Here is a 13,748-nt window from a genome sequence, read left to right as displayed (position 1 = left end):
AAAGTGCTGTTCAATGAGCACTGTAGGTACCTCCTAAGAAAAATTATACATCCTCCATATCTATTAAAGTGACAATAGATACCATAAATCTCAGTTTGCCTGTTCTTTGCCAAAACCAATTCCATTTCACAGGGCTCAGCCACGACTGACCTGAGTTTAAGTTACCACATAGGTACTGAGCTAGGGTGATTTTCCTCATAAGCAGCGTTGACCAATGCCACATGAAAAATAACACTGTTGAGCTTATTCTGCACTGACAGAGAATTAAGTGGTATTATTTTGATTTTGCTGCAAAGTAAGAACATGCATATAGGCTGCTACCATACCTCAGCTGATGTTTGGTAGCAGATTATTACACTATGCTAACGATAGTTTGCCTGAGCCTTCAGTGCATTATATCCTCTATAAAATTGGTAGGGGCTTCTCTTCCGTACAGATCTTCACAAAACCAGCAATACACCTTGCTTTTGAGAAGCCATCGGCCTGCTGAAGAAGTCACTTCAGCCTTCCTCAAGAAAAAAAGATGCCCCATCCTGTCACCCCCCACTGAAAGCTTGGCTGCTGAACTACCTCTTGCTATAAAGTGGAGACTGGGTCAGAACATCTACCCATAGATCAGCCATGGCCCTTTACTGCCTGCAGGACTCACCCAAGATCTACTCAGATCCAGACAGAATATACCACTTGGGTGTCCACATTTTTAGCCATCTCCCAGGCTTGTGTCTCTGGTTTAAAACTACCATTCTTATACTGCTAATCATTATATACATTTCATTAAGTTCCCATGGGATCACTGAGGTTGGAAGGGACATCTTAGGATCACCTTGTCCAAGCCCCTGCTCAAGCAGGGGCAGGTAAAGCAGGTTCCCAGAAGAGGGGTCTGCATGCACTCTTCTTTTCTGGGTCCACACACATCATGTGTTCCATTTCCCCCCCGCCTCAAGTTTTTCCAGGGCCTGCTCAGAACAGAGCAGAGAGCTCAGCGTAAAGTTATACACAGATTCCCACCCAGGGAGATGCGAAGGATGAGAAATGAGAAGCACCATCGCTCTCAAACAAGGTTATTTACGGCACGCAACAGGAGGCGGGGGCATGAACTCTCCAGAAATGTTGAAATATAGATCTGACTCTAGGCATTGTAGTGCCTCACCCACAGTGCACTCAATCAAAATCAAATAAGAAAGATTTCACACCGCTGCTGCCGCTGTTGCTTCTATTTTACAGCGGCATTACTACCTGGCCTGGAGCCTACAAGAAAAATCTCTCTGCTGTGAGCTCTCAGGCAGCAAAGAGTTAAGAAGATAATCTCCAAAAACTAAAAAGCTTTCCTGAAATGGAAAACTAGGGGGGCTTGCAAGGCCAGTAGCCATACTTTTAAAGTGGAAAGTCAGCAAAATAGCTGAATCCACAGCAAAAGAGTCCCCCCTCTTCCCAAAGGGCATCACTCGGCCGGCTGCACTGATGTGGGATGGCCTGAAACCCCTCGCTGTCCAGACGTGACACATTGCTCATCACACGCGAAGGAATGCCCTTCGCCAGCTGTGGGGCAGCTGCTGGCAATGACTGTTGGACTGTGGGTTATCCCAAGGAGCGACCCACAGCAGATAAGAGACAGAGCTGAAGCCAAAGGAAGGTGAAAGCTTTGGCTGGGTAAGACAAGCATCTTCCAAACCCAGTCCTGCTGGAGCACTGGCATTATGGATTCTGTCAAAGTCCCCTCTTCGCACAGACCCGTGGGTCCCCGGCAGTAACTCCTGTGCCAGGTGATGTTTCCAATTGCTCTTGGGATTAACGTTACTATTTCTAGTACATGTAGCAGGAAGACACACAAACCCTCCCATCTCAGGGAGGAATTACTTAAAAATAGTCCTTATCTTCTGGACTGGTCTATTACCAACAGAAATTTGTCTTTCAGCAAACTGCACTTTTCATCCAAGATACTCTTCCAGAAAGGGTACAACAGCATTAGGATGAAGGTGCTGAGATTGTATGCAAGGGTTAGCATGTCCTGTAAAATGCAGAATATGTGCAGAAAAAAAAACCTGAACTTCCCTAAAAGCTTTGCCAGCGGAAGGAAGAATTAGGCAAGATGCTCAGGAGCTCATGGCTGGCTTCGAACACGTTGTCCCAAGAAAGAGGACAGGGTAAAGTCAAGCAGGATGTCCCACTGCCGGGCAACACAGACATCTCCTTTCTGACTCAGGGAAGGGTGACAGGAGGCTTCTTTGACTCCATGGGGCTGTGTTAGCCAGGGAACCAGGCACACACACACAGGTCTGCGGCTGGTAGCCAGGAGTTTGCCTACACACAGCCAACTCAGAGCCAAGACCAAGGTGTTCAGGTCCCTGTGCCCCATACGTGTTGTCACATGCCTCTTGCCCAGCCTGCCACAACCTGTGACAAGTGAGGTAATATGAGCCATGCACTTTGGAAGCATAGGCATCCCCTATTACATCAAGATTCAGTCAAAGTAAAAAAAAAAAAAAAAAAAAATCCAACAGACTCCTTTCTTCAGAGAAAGATCTCCTACCGGTCTCTTTTCTTGCCCATCACAGACTTTCCCATTCAGCAACAAAAACCTGCTAAATCCAAAGCATCATTCTGCAGTGGTAACAAAACCAAAACTGTCCTGTGACCAAGATTTGTCATGGAGGACCTTCGTGAACCTCCTCCAAGCAAAAAAAAAAGCACCTGGTCACGGTCTGAGCTTCTGGATACTCAGTTAAAGATCATGAGATACATTCCCTGTCCTTCCTTCCCTGACAGCAGGAAACACCACCAGAACAAGAAAGTAATTTTAACATACTGAATTAAATACTTTGCAGTACTGAACACCTTCTGCACCATCTGCCTGAAAGACCACTGAGCACATAAGTGCAAGATTAACAGAGAGTTTCCTTTGTTGTTTTCCAGGCCACAAGAAAAATAGCCTTTAAGCTAGTTATTATCCCATGTCTTATACCCAGCTCAAGCCAACACAAGCAGCATTTAATGCCTTGCACTTCAGCTGGTACAAGTCCCTAAATCAGCTTGCCAACAAGTGGACTTCAGAGCAGCTTTACTCTCACATTTGTCCTCACCTCACCACTACGTACACAGGAGCTAAAGATGCATCTCCCGTCTCCAGCTCACGTCAGGAAATCCAGGTTCTTTGCTTTCCACAACACACTTTTGCCAAACAGGGCTGGTTATGCTGTTAAGTAATATATCAACAGAAGGACGGCCTTTTGATCAGAGTTCATGCAAATACATCATTAAAGCTCTAGTGATCAGCAAGCTGCTTTTCTGATGATGTATTAATGTAATACACCATCAGGATGCTATTTGGGAATGATGAATTACTGGGATATGCTATCAGAGCTCCGTTGTTGTAGGGACGCATTACTCTCCAGCAGGCACTGGCAAGTCCAGAAGCACGACAAATAATGTTTTAAAAGATTTTCTTTAAAAACATATAAATGAGATGTGTGCCAGTGAAAGCAAATTGCACTTAGAGTCAATAATATGCCTGAGGATCCCACATGCCTTTTGTTTCATATTAAGCACCAGCATCTCTCAGCTCTGTTCTAATACGAGGCTGACGAGAGATTGCGATAATTTGATCTGCTTCTGTTAATACCCAGCCTGGCCTTGCCGTCGGAGCTGCTGAGCACGGACTTGGTTGCAAACCTCGAAAGGCGGCTTTGCTTTCCAACCATCACCTCTTCATAGAGCTCAGCTAATAACGAATATCAGGGATGCCTTAGCGTTTTTGCATTATTCCTCATTTTTATTTTACTGATTAAGCCCCCGCCCCTCAGCGTTACGTGGCAGCAGCCCTGGGCTGTTATCCTTTAACACACCAGCACTGGGAAGGAGGGCATCGCCATCCCGCCAGCTTCTTACAGCTGTGCTGCCAGATGCTGACCGGGTCCAAAACGGGAAATGAGGAACAACAGGTGGATGCCTGATGTTATAACAGATTTTTGGCCCAGATCTAAGCAGCAGCTATCAGAAAATCTGTTCCTGCTAGGACAGTGCACAAATCGTCCAGACTCCTGAGCCCCCACTAATCATCCAAGCTGTTGGGAGTTATCTGATGGGACCCAGGTCTCAATCAGGCTGTCCAGAACCCCACTGGAGCAATGAGAAGAGCCACCCAGAGGAGATGCTGGCAGCAGGACAGAGGGATTTTTATTATCGCAGTTGTTACTGAAGTCACAGTCCCACCGACTGCTTTTCTGCAGCTAAGGTGGCAATCTCCTGTCTGAGACAGAGATCAGCCACACCATCAGGCAACAAGATGCAATCACTCCCCAGGAGGCAGACTCATCCCCACAGGGCTGACATAGACCACCAAAAGAGCAGGGAAGACCCTATAATCTCAGGATTCCCACAGGATGGGGAAATCAAGCAACCTGCCCAGTGCTGGGATGCTCTCACATGATGGGGAGCCCATTTGGGGTTCAGACACAGCTGACGGGCATGATCGGCCATGGCCATATTATGTCAGTACCCCAAATACTAGCAAGATTTAGACAAAAACCAGGGAAAAGGTGAAAATGCAGGAAGCACTCTGATAAAATGATTTAAAATAAGTTTTAAAAGCACAGGTACCAAAACTTCATGACAGAGAAAGCTGAGCATCCTCCCCCCGCCCCCAATCTTGTTCCAGCTCTCCCAGCACTGAAACTGTCACCATCTGCATCCCTGAGAGGTATCATAAACAGAAAAGAAATCCCTGCCCAAACTTGACGGCCAATTCTCTATTTGATGCTGCCCACCAGAAATCAAGGGAGCTACAGAGATTTTCTCCACCTTTCATTTCGGTTTGATGCCAGTGTCCCATCACACTTATGGATGTAACACAAGCTGTGGAAGCACTCACAGCGTTCCAGCTTAACATACAACCTCTCAAGCACTTCGTTTAACTACTATTGAAGAGAAATTAGAGTGAAACAATTTTAATTTTTAAAGACTCAGATTACTCACACAGCATTTCTGTCTTAAGCCCATGCCAAGCTCAGCCTTGTTAATTGCTTATTTGGTCATTATTATTGGAGCTGATAATCATAAATTAAATGAGTTGACAAAGAGTGCGTATCATATTATAAGCCTGCCAAGACTGAGCTTGTTTTTTGAATTTTGAGTCATCCCTGCATGTGAAACTGGAGTCAATTTCTAAGTTTTGATTTTCATAATAGGTTAACATTTATGTTGCTCAATGCCTTAATGCACAGGCAGAGGAGAGGGAACGTTGCCTGTACCACAAAGCCACTTCCTAATGAATCTCTTATTGTCATGTAGGACACGCTGGCACTTGTGAGCACAACATTCACGGCTCTGTAATTAAGTTCCTTCTCCAATGGAACAAAGCAAAACACCCATTTTTACAGCTGAGTATGGCAACAATTAGAGATCATCACTACAAGACTGCATGCGAAATACTGTCTGATGCCCTAGCTGTATCTATGGCAAAAAGAGGAAATGTTCTGCTATACGTTGCGGTTAGGGTGACCGTGCGTTCTTTAGGAATTAGGAAGTCATAAGGAACCAAGTAGAGACGATAATCTCCCCATAGCAGAGCAGCTCACCAGAGGGGGAGCATAAGGAGCCAATTAAATGAGCAGGAGACACTTACTTTTCCAGTTCGAGTCAATATATCCTCATCATTGTTAATGGAAAGTACTTTAGTTTGAAATCCAGGAACGCAGCAGTCAGCACCACTGTCCTCTTATCAAGTCAGACTAAAATTAGCAGCTTAATAGTGCACAGCCTCTAGTGGAAGAGGACTACTATAATTTATTGCCCTCTCTACTCTCTTAGTATGCTTCTCCAATGACAGCAGTGCAGCTCAGTCCTCCTCTTTCCAGCCAGTACCAGTTCATTTCAGTATTGAAAGAACTGAAATTGTTGATGGCATCATATAGTCAATGCCATCGACAGGGTACAGATTACTCAGGGAGCGCTACGCCTAATTAACTTACCACCACGTGATCTACTTTTTCTTTTTGTTTCTTTTCAAAGCTTGCAACCTAGACTTTGCTTCTCATAAAGCTAGAACTACCTCCAGCACTGTTGGGGTTTTGCCACCCGCCTTTTGAGCCAGTTTCTTTGCAAAACAGAAGTTGCAAACCAGGAACATGCGAGAAACATTTCCCCAAAGCTTTTTCGGGGGGGGAATTGATCCAAGGAGCAGAAAGCCCTGGAGCAGCTCTGGGACCAGCATGGCTGGGCCAGGGCAGAGCAAGAGCCACTGTCACATACCGAGGACAAAGGCAGAGCTGTTCAGCCTGGGAACAGCACCTGCCTAAAGCACATCATCCGATTTCAACGGCCAGCAGCATTTCGGCAGAGCACTGCAAAATGCACCGGCTGCGCTGCTGGGTGCAAACACATCTGGCTCCAGTGACATGCCCAGCTGTGGTCCAGCCAGCCCTGCCATCAGCCTCCTTCCTCGGACAGGGATCTGACCCTCTGATGCATTGCTGGGCAGAAAAAGTTCTGCTGAAGCCTTTTTCTAGCAGAAAATGGTTTTTCTACAGAGACAGAATCAGTCCAGTATTAATTGCATTTTGCTCTACAAAGGAAAAACCCAAAATATCACCTTCAAAAGAATCAGCGTCCCATCTTCTGATTTCTCATTTTTAAGCGGCATATATAAAATAAGCATTTCATAATGAGACATTTGAAAAGTGGATCAGTGATAAGAGACATACCGTAAACCAAACATTTTTCACTGATAAATTGTTGCTCTTCCATTTCTGTAAGGTCTTTTAGCTTTCCATTTTAATTTCTATTGACAAAGCAGCCAAATTTCAAAATTCCCTCTCCCCTCCAAAAACCTTTCATAAAGCTGAACCTCTGCTCTCTGCACAGCTTCAGTCTGGGACTCTAATAATCAAAAATTATTAACCCTCACGAATCAGCCATGTAAAAACCGGTGGAAACCCTTATAGCCACAGCTATGTCTTGGGTTTGGCATGAAACACCCACACCTCAGCTGACTCCAGTACCATCCAGATATTTGTTTCGTGATGGCTCTTGATGGGTTAGATCAGGATCTGCAGAGGTGAGACAGGGTGGGAGAAAGCCTCTGGAAGACAGCAGAATTATCTACGAACCCAAAGCGGTCACAAAACACCAAATTATCCCATCCTTCCTCCAAAACATATTCAAAGCAATAGTGCCGAGGTGCAAGGATGCTGAAGCCATTTTGCTCAGCCCGAGAGCTACTCAGCTTACTAAATATGCAACCCACAGTAAAGAAATATAGCCTCCATACATCAAATCGTAGCGAGATACGGCACGCAACTATTTCAAACGAGTATCTCATACAAGAATAAGGGTTCGCTTTAGAAAGTGATGAGTGCCCTTGTTTCATAGGATTGAAGAGTACTTGTGAAGAGAGCGTGCTGTGAGCATAGGAGGATGTCATGTATAATAGAGCAGCCTGCTGCTGATGGTGATCTGCTGAATTACCAGACCTTTGATGTGGGAAGAAAACAAAAAAAAAAAAAAAGAAAAAAGAGCACTTCATATCTCCCACAAAATACTGAAGCCTTCATAAAGAAAGCATCCATTTGAGAAGCACAGCTGATAAAACACTGGGGCTTTGTGCAGCAAGGTTGTTATCATAGACAAAATAAAGACTCACACAAATACCCGTCGTGGAGTGGGTGGAGTGGAGAGAAAGTAGTTACAGCTGATCTCAAAAGAGGATTTGAGTAAGCTGCTGACTCTGGCTAGGAAATATCTCCAGGGCCAAGCGATTTTATAATCTCACACTTATAGCCTCAAATCTTATCTGGCCAAACAAGAAGGTAATCTCAAGTACAGGGAAAGCCACGTGATAAGGGAATTTCTGGAGCCATACCTGTCAGAAACAGGAATTAGTACGAGAGATGTCTGCTTCAGATCTCAGACCAAGAAAAGCTATTCGCCCCACCACGCCCATACACTGACCCAGACTCACGCCTGCAACCAAGTTGTGCAGAAAACACCTCAAAAATGGGTTGAAATCAGGTGAAGTCCCACAGGCAGCATTCGCCCCGTCACCTATGCTGGTTTAGGGCTGCGGTGACCAAGCTGTGCTCTGCCCTTTGCTCTGTCACAGAAGAACTTCCCTGCTGTTTTGCAAACAAATACCTTCCCTGCAGACCTAACTGCAGAACATTTTGTGTAGGTTCCTATAAACTTTCCTCCACCCTTTACTATCACCGTCTCTCTGATGTGCCTTCCCCTCATTATCCAGCAATATATCCAGTGTGACCCCAGCAAAACTATCCAGCTGCAATAAATGCCTCTCTGTGAATCGTCAATCCATCTCCACAATTCAGCATCACCCAGGACTGGCCAGCATCCTTCCTGGATCGCCCAGTGAGTCCCACCTGAGGGGCACACATTTGCCCTTAGCTACAGCAGCTGGAGTCAGTCTGACAAACAATACCAAAAAAATCTACTCTTCAAAAGTGCAACTTGACAAGAAATGTTACCAGTGCCCACCTTTCATTCTTGCTGCTCTGTATAATGCATTTTCCACTGAAATTGAGGGGCTGGTTTTGAGAATATTTTACAGGGGATTGCATTAGACCAGAAATCAAACCCTGGTATCTTTGTTCTGGCAACAAGGAAGTTTTGGGGGCTGCTAATGATGTTCAAACACTCTGCCTAGGTTTTCTCAACTGTAAATAGGAATAGTAAAACTGATCACGGAATCAGCCCAGGATATTACTGACTTCCTGGGCTGGAAACACACATTGCCAGTTCATATCCAATTTGTCATCCATCAGTACCTCCAAGCCCTTCTCCACAGGGCTGCTCTCAATCCATTCATCACCCAGTCTGTACTGATACTGGGGACTGCCTTAACCCAGGTGCAGGAGCTTGCACTTGGCCTTGTTGAACTTCATGAGGTTCACATGGGCCCACTTCTCAAGCCTGTCAAGGTCCCTCTGGATGGCATCCCTTCCCTCAAGGCTATCAACTGCACCTCTCAGCTTGGTGTCACCCACAGCCTTGCACTCAATCCAACTATGTCATCAATAAAGATATCGAACGGTACCAGTCCCAATATGGACCCCTGAGGGACACCACTTGATACTGATCTCCATTTGGACACCGAGACATTGACTGCAACTCTTTGCATGCAGCTATCAAGCCAATTCCTTATCCATCCATATCTCTCCAATTCAGCAACAAGAATGTTGTGTGGGGCCATGTCAAAGGCCTTACAGAAGTCAAGACAGATGACATCAGTTGCTCTTCCCTTATCCACCAGCACAGTCACTCGGTTGTAGAAGGCCACCAGATTTACCATGTTACCATGTAAAGCCATGTTGGCTGTCTCTAATCACCTCCCTGTCATCCATATACCTTGCTCGATGTCCTTTATCAAGTGCTTTGGGACTGGCAAGATGAAAAGAAATAAAGGGGGACTAGGCAGGAATCATCACTGACAAAAACAAAAAAACAGAACATGTTCAGAGCTGGTCAAGGCATGGGCTCTGGTGGGCAAAGAAATGCTGAAAATGAACAGCACTTCCCAGCAAAAGGGGAGCTGCTACCACACGAGGGAGTTTTGGTTTTAGGCAATTCCCAAATTCTTAAGAGATATAGCTAAAGAGATACAGAAAGCTCACATAGAAATTGAAAATCTAATTTTATCTTGTCCTCAGATAAACAGCAATGTTGAGAAAATTGCTGAGATTTGTTTGGCCAGGAAATCTATGTTCTTATTCAAGTCTGTTACTGCAGCCCTCCATTACAAGAGGATATAAAATGCATACGCTAGAAAAATAGATCCTCTTGAATGTATCAAGTCTTTTTTCACAAGATACAGCATATTCCACATAGCACTACACTTGTCCATGTTTAACCTGTACATTGATAGCTTGTACTTCTGCTTGAAACAACACTTAAAAAGAAGCCCTCAGACAACTTGCAAAAAACTTGAGTTCAAGCAATTCCCAATAAAGACGCTATTGCAATATGTAGCCACAAGACATCATGATCCCCAGACTAATGGGTTTAAGGAAATATAATAAACAAAGTTGTTATCACAATCAGACTCTGATCTGCATTCAAAGCTCTGCAATTACACAAGAGCTCAAGGAAAACATGGCTTGGCACCCACAAGTAAAACCTGGTCACAGACGGGGCCTTTTGTCCTTTCTGCAAGAACAGAGCAACACCCAGAGGCTTGGGTTTGCACCAGCCCACGCAGCACAGAGGTACCACCAAGTGATGTAGGGTTTAACCCCTGCATCCCACTTGTATCAGCACTGCATCGAACACCTCTGCACAGAGCCCACAGGCACCTACAGCAGCACTTCAGGACCACCACAGCTTTGAAGCAGACACCCAGAACATCTCTTTTATAAGGAAACCCAAAATTAAAAGTGGGTTTATCAGAATATTAGTGAGGATAGGCAACACTTAAAGCAAAGAAGCACTAAGCAAACTGGGTCAACCACAACAGAAACGTAAAGGATTTAAAAGTCCACATTTTCCTACCACGTGTCTCTGCAGAGAAGATTCTTGCTTGTAGGTTTGGTTCCCAGCACCTCTGTAGCTTTCCAAGATGCAGCAAAGCCTGTGCAGACATCACTTGCTCCGGAAAGATGCCTAACTTCCCGCTCCTAGCAACAACCAGAGGCAGACAACCCACCCTGGTGAGGAAGCACATCCAGCTAGCACCAAGTCCTCGAGCCCCTCGACTATGCAAAGCAGCCCGGCTGGGGAAACCCATACCTGCAGCTCAGGCAGAGCATACTCCAGCCACAACAAGCTCCTACCAGATAGGAAAGCCCTGAAACCAATTTATACTTTCCCGGTGGGTTGATTCAGAACCATTATGCACCTGTGGTTTAGGCAGAAAAGCCCTTTAGGGTGTTTTCCCTGGTAGCACCAAACACATTCCTTAAATAGCAGCTTGATTGTAATTAGAAGAGTCTGACATTTTTCCAAATTCCCTCCTCGAGAGGCTGAGGCTAAAATAGTCTGATTGTTAGATGGGGAAAAACACAATCTTAGAGGGGAGCTTTGACTGTAGACCTTATGTCCATTCTTCCATGTTGCTGCTTCGCCAATAAAATCTGATAAAGGATGAACTAAGCAGGACAGGTGGTGTAGGAGGACGTGGTCGTGGTCGCACCACGCCATGGCCTTTCCTGGCGTCCTCCCTAATGGCTTCGGAGGGGACCATGGCACTGGGTGCACAAACCAGGGAAAATCTCCCTCCAAATGGGGATCGCAAAGAGCAACGGAGGTGCAGGTGAGGGAAGATGAGCTCCTTGGGTGCCCGCATGCAGAAACAGGCAAAGCTGCCAGCTTGGGGCAGCAGAACGCCCTTCACCTTGCTCTTCAGTTTGCACCCACACCCAGTTAGAGAGCAGGACTGGATTCACGGGGACAGATCACTGTTCTACCCTAGAGTCCTCCGGTGGATTATTCATGCTCGGGACCCCTTAAGTCACTTTTGATCTGCCTCCTCCCTGCAAGGAAAGGGTTTAGACTTACCTCTGCCCAGCCTCTACCTCTTCACCTGCTTCCTTAGCACCTCTCAGGTGTGCGGCACAACACCCTCACCCCGGAGCAGCCCTCCAGGAGTGCTGGGGCTACCATCTGTTATCACTGGAGGTAATGAGATTTCTTCCTGAAAGAAGAAAATGACTTGTCAGCTCAGACCTGACAATATCTGTTTAGCTCCAGAGTGAATATAAGTCACTTCAGTGATATCAGCAAGAATGTCATTTTCTGACAATGCACACCAAGAACAATCATTTCAATTACTGAAGGAAAGGCTGCTGCCACCTAAAACCAGACGTCAATCTGCCCAAGTACAAATTGGCTTTCTTTGACACAATAATTATGACTGGCTCAATAACCCATCAACACAGGCTAGCAAATGGCGCTTTGAGCACAGGCCAGCACTGCCCTGCTCGGGATCATCCGGCTTAGAAAGCCTCAAGTGATTTATGTTGCCATCGCACGCAGTGCTTCGGTAAGGGGCAGATTTACGTAGCACCTTCGAAGGCTTGAACTACTTGTGTCAGCAGAGCAGGCACCATGGCAGGATGGTTTGGGTTGCGTTTGCTCCGGGACTGGCCCCCTGGACCTGGAGCTGCCTTGGGCAGGGCACTGCCAGACGATGCTGGGGTGGTGACCCACTGCTGAAGCACTTGCAGTTTAAGGATGGGATTGATCTTATGATACCTTAGACATTTAAAGGTAGACTTTTAAACTAAACCAGTTGTCTCAGCTTCTTCCATGGTCAACAGTGTGAGACACACACCTCAAAGGACAACTACATCTGTCTGAGATGCCTGAGATGCACCAGAAAACATCCATGTAGTTGGGCTTGAGTATAACTGAATTAACACCATTTTGTGCTACAGACTCCATTTTGCATAAATGAGGCCATGTGCTGCAGTCTCTCTCTCTTATGCTCCCTTTTAATCAGCAACACATAGAAAGGTAGATTAAATCAGACTCTAGATTACGGTGGATGGGATACTGTAAACAAAAAGGCACAAAACAATGCCAAACGCTGCTGTGATAGATATGCTGCCAAACAAAAGACAAGGAGCTCAGGATGCAGAATTTCATCAGAGGAGAAGTTAAACAGAAGAGTAAATATAAACCAGCTTTACTTGGATCCCTACACAACAAAGACATTTAAATGTGGTCAGTTAGATGTTAATGATATTGCAGTTTGGAAGCAAAAACCCAATACAATGAGAAGCTGAGCACAAGCAAAAAAAACCATCCTGTACATTGCAGGAATGCCCCTTGTCTTGAAACTGGAAGCCTGGCCAGGAGGTCAGGGACAAGGAGCTGCTTATGCTTTATGTGAATTTAATTTAATCCAGCTGTAAACCAGTATGCCCCATATGACCAACACGATCAGAGTTCCTAGTAATGTATTCTGTATATGCATCCACAGCTGTTGGTACAACAGTAAGCTGGAAGGAACCACCTTTGCACATGTCTTTTCACCACTTCTTGTTGGAGACCCCAGATGAGCAACACAGGCAAGACATCAAAGTAGCCTTCATCTAGTTGATGAGATATAAGCCACCCTCATATCAGTTTTTTGTTTGACATGAATTGCGTCATCGCCGTGTCCTTACCAGACAGGTACTGGTTATGAGTCTCAGTTGTCTCATCCGCCTTTGCCTTAACTTCCAACAGAGCCGTAAAAAGCATCTTGCAAAATGATAGTTGAGAAGAATTTCTCGTTCTACACTTACTGAGCCCAGGCATTGTGTACCCATGAAGGACTGACTCTTGTGTGCACACTAACTTGTTTGTACACATCTTTCTTTGTTTCAAACTTGAACAGATATTTAGTCCCAAAAAATGACCCACAAACATGACGAGCAAACTGCAAACTATCTCATGCTAAGTGTAAGGGATGCTTTTACTTCTGATAAATCTATCATCGGCTCACTCATGAATCAGATCCTAGGAAAACTCTCTATCAGCAGGGATAAAGTATTTGTAGAGACTGTAAATCTACATTAAATTCAATATAGCCATTTAAAAATCCCCTCTGAGAGCTACTGCTTTTCCAGACACAGGCTGAAGTGGAAAACACCTTTGAGCTACCCTCAGAAACCACCACCCCAGCTGTACCCAGACACGGCTCATCCCATTTTCCCTGTTTTCTTCTCAGGATGCAGTAAATGACTATTGGCTGCAGCAGCACCAAATTACCCCTTCCCACGCTGACCACTACTGCCAGCTAATGGTCTGCAAAATCACAC

General features: G+C 45.4%; 1 long non-coding RNA gene across 1 annotated transcript in view; it reads right to left on the bottom strand.

The window, feature by feature from the left end:
- Positions 1-10,717, bottom strand: part of LOC127016854 (uncharacterized) — a 73,275-nt gene extending 62,558 nt beyond the window's left edge. Inside the window, exon 1 of the long non-coding RNA XR_007766521.1 lies at positions 10,495-10,717. This is a non-coding gene — a long non-coding RNA (uncharacterized LOC127016854). The remainder of the gene's footprint in view (positions 1-10,494) is intronic.
- Between the last annotated feature and the right edge of the window lie 3,031 nt (positions 10,718-13,748).

This window comes from Gymnogyps californianus, chromosome 5, assembly GCF_018139145.2.
Source record: "Gymnogyps californianus isolate 813 chromosome 5, ASM1813914v2, whole genome shotgun sequence".
Classification (NCBI taxonomy): domain Eukaryota; kingdom Metazoa; phylum Chordata; class Aves; order Accipitriformes; family Cathartidae; genus Gymnogyps; species Gymnogyps californianus.
The sequence above is the reverse complement of the archived record's forward strand: the minus strand, read 5'-3'. Positions and strand labels throughout refer to the sequence as shown.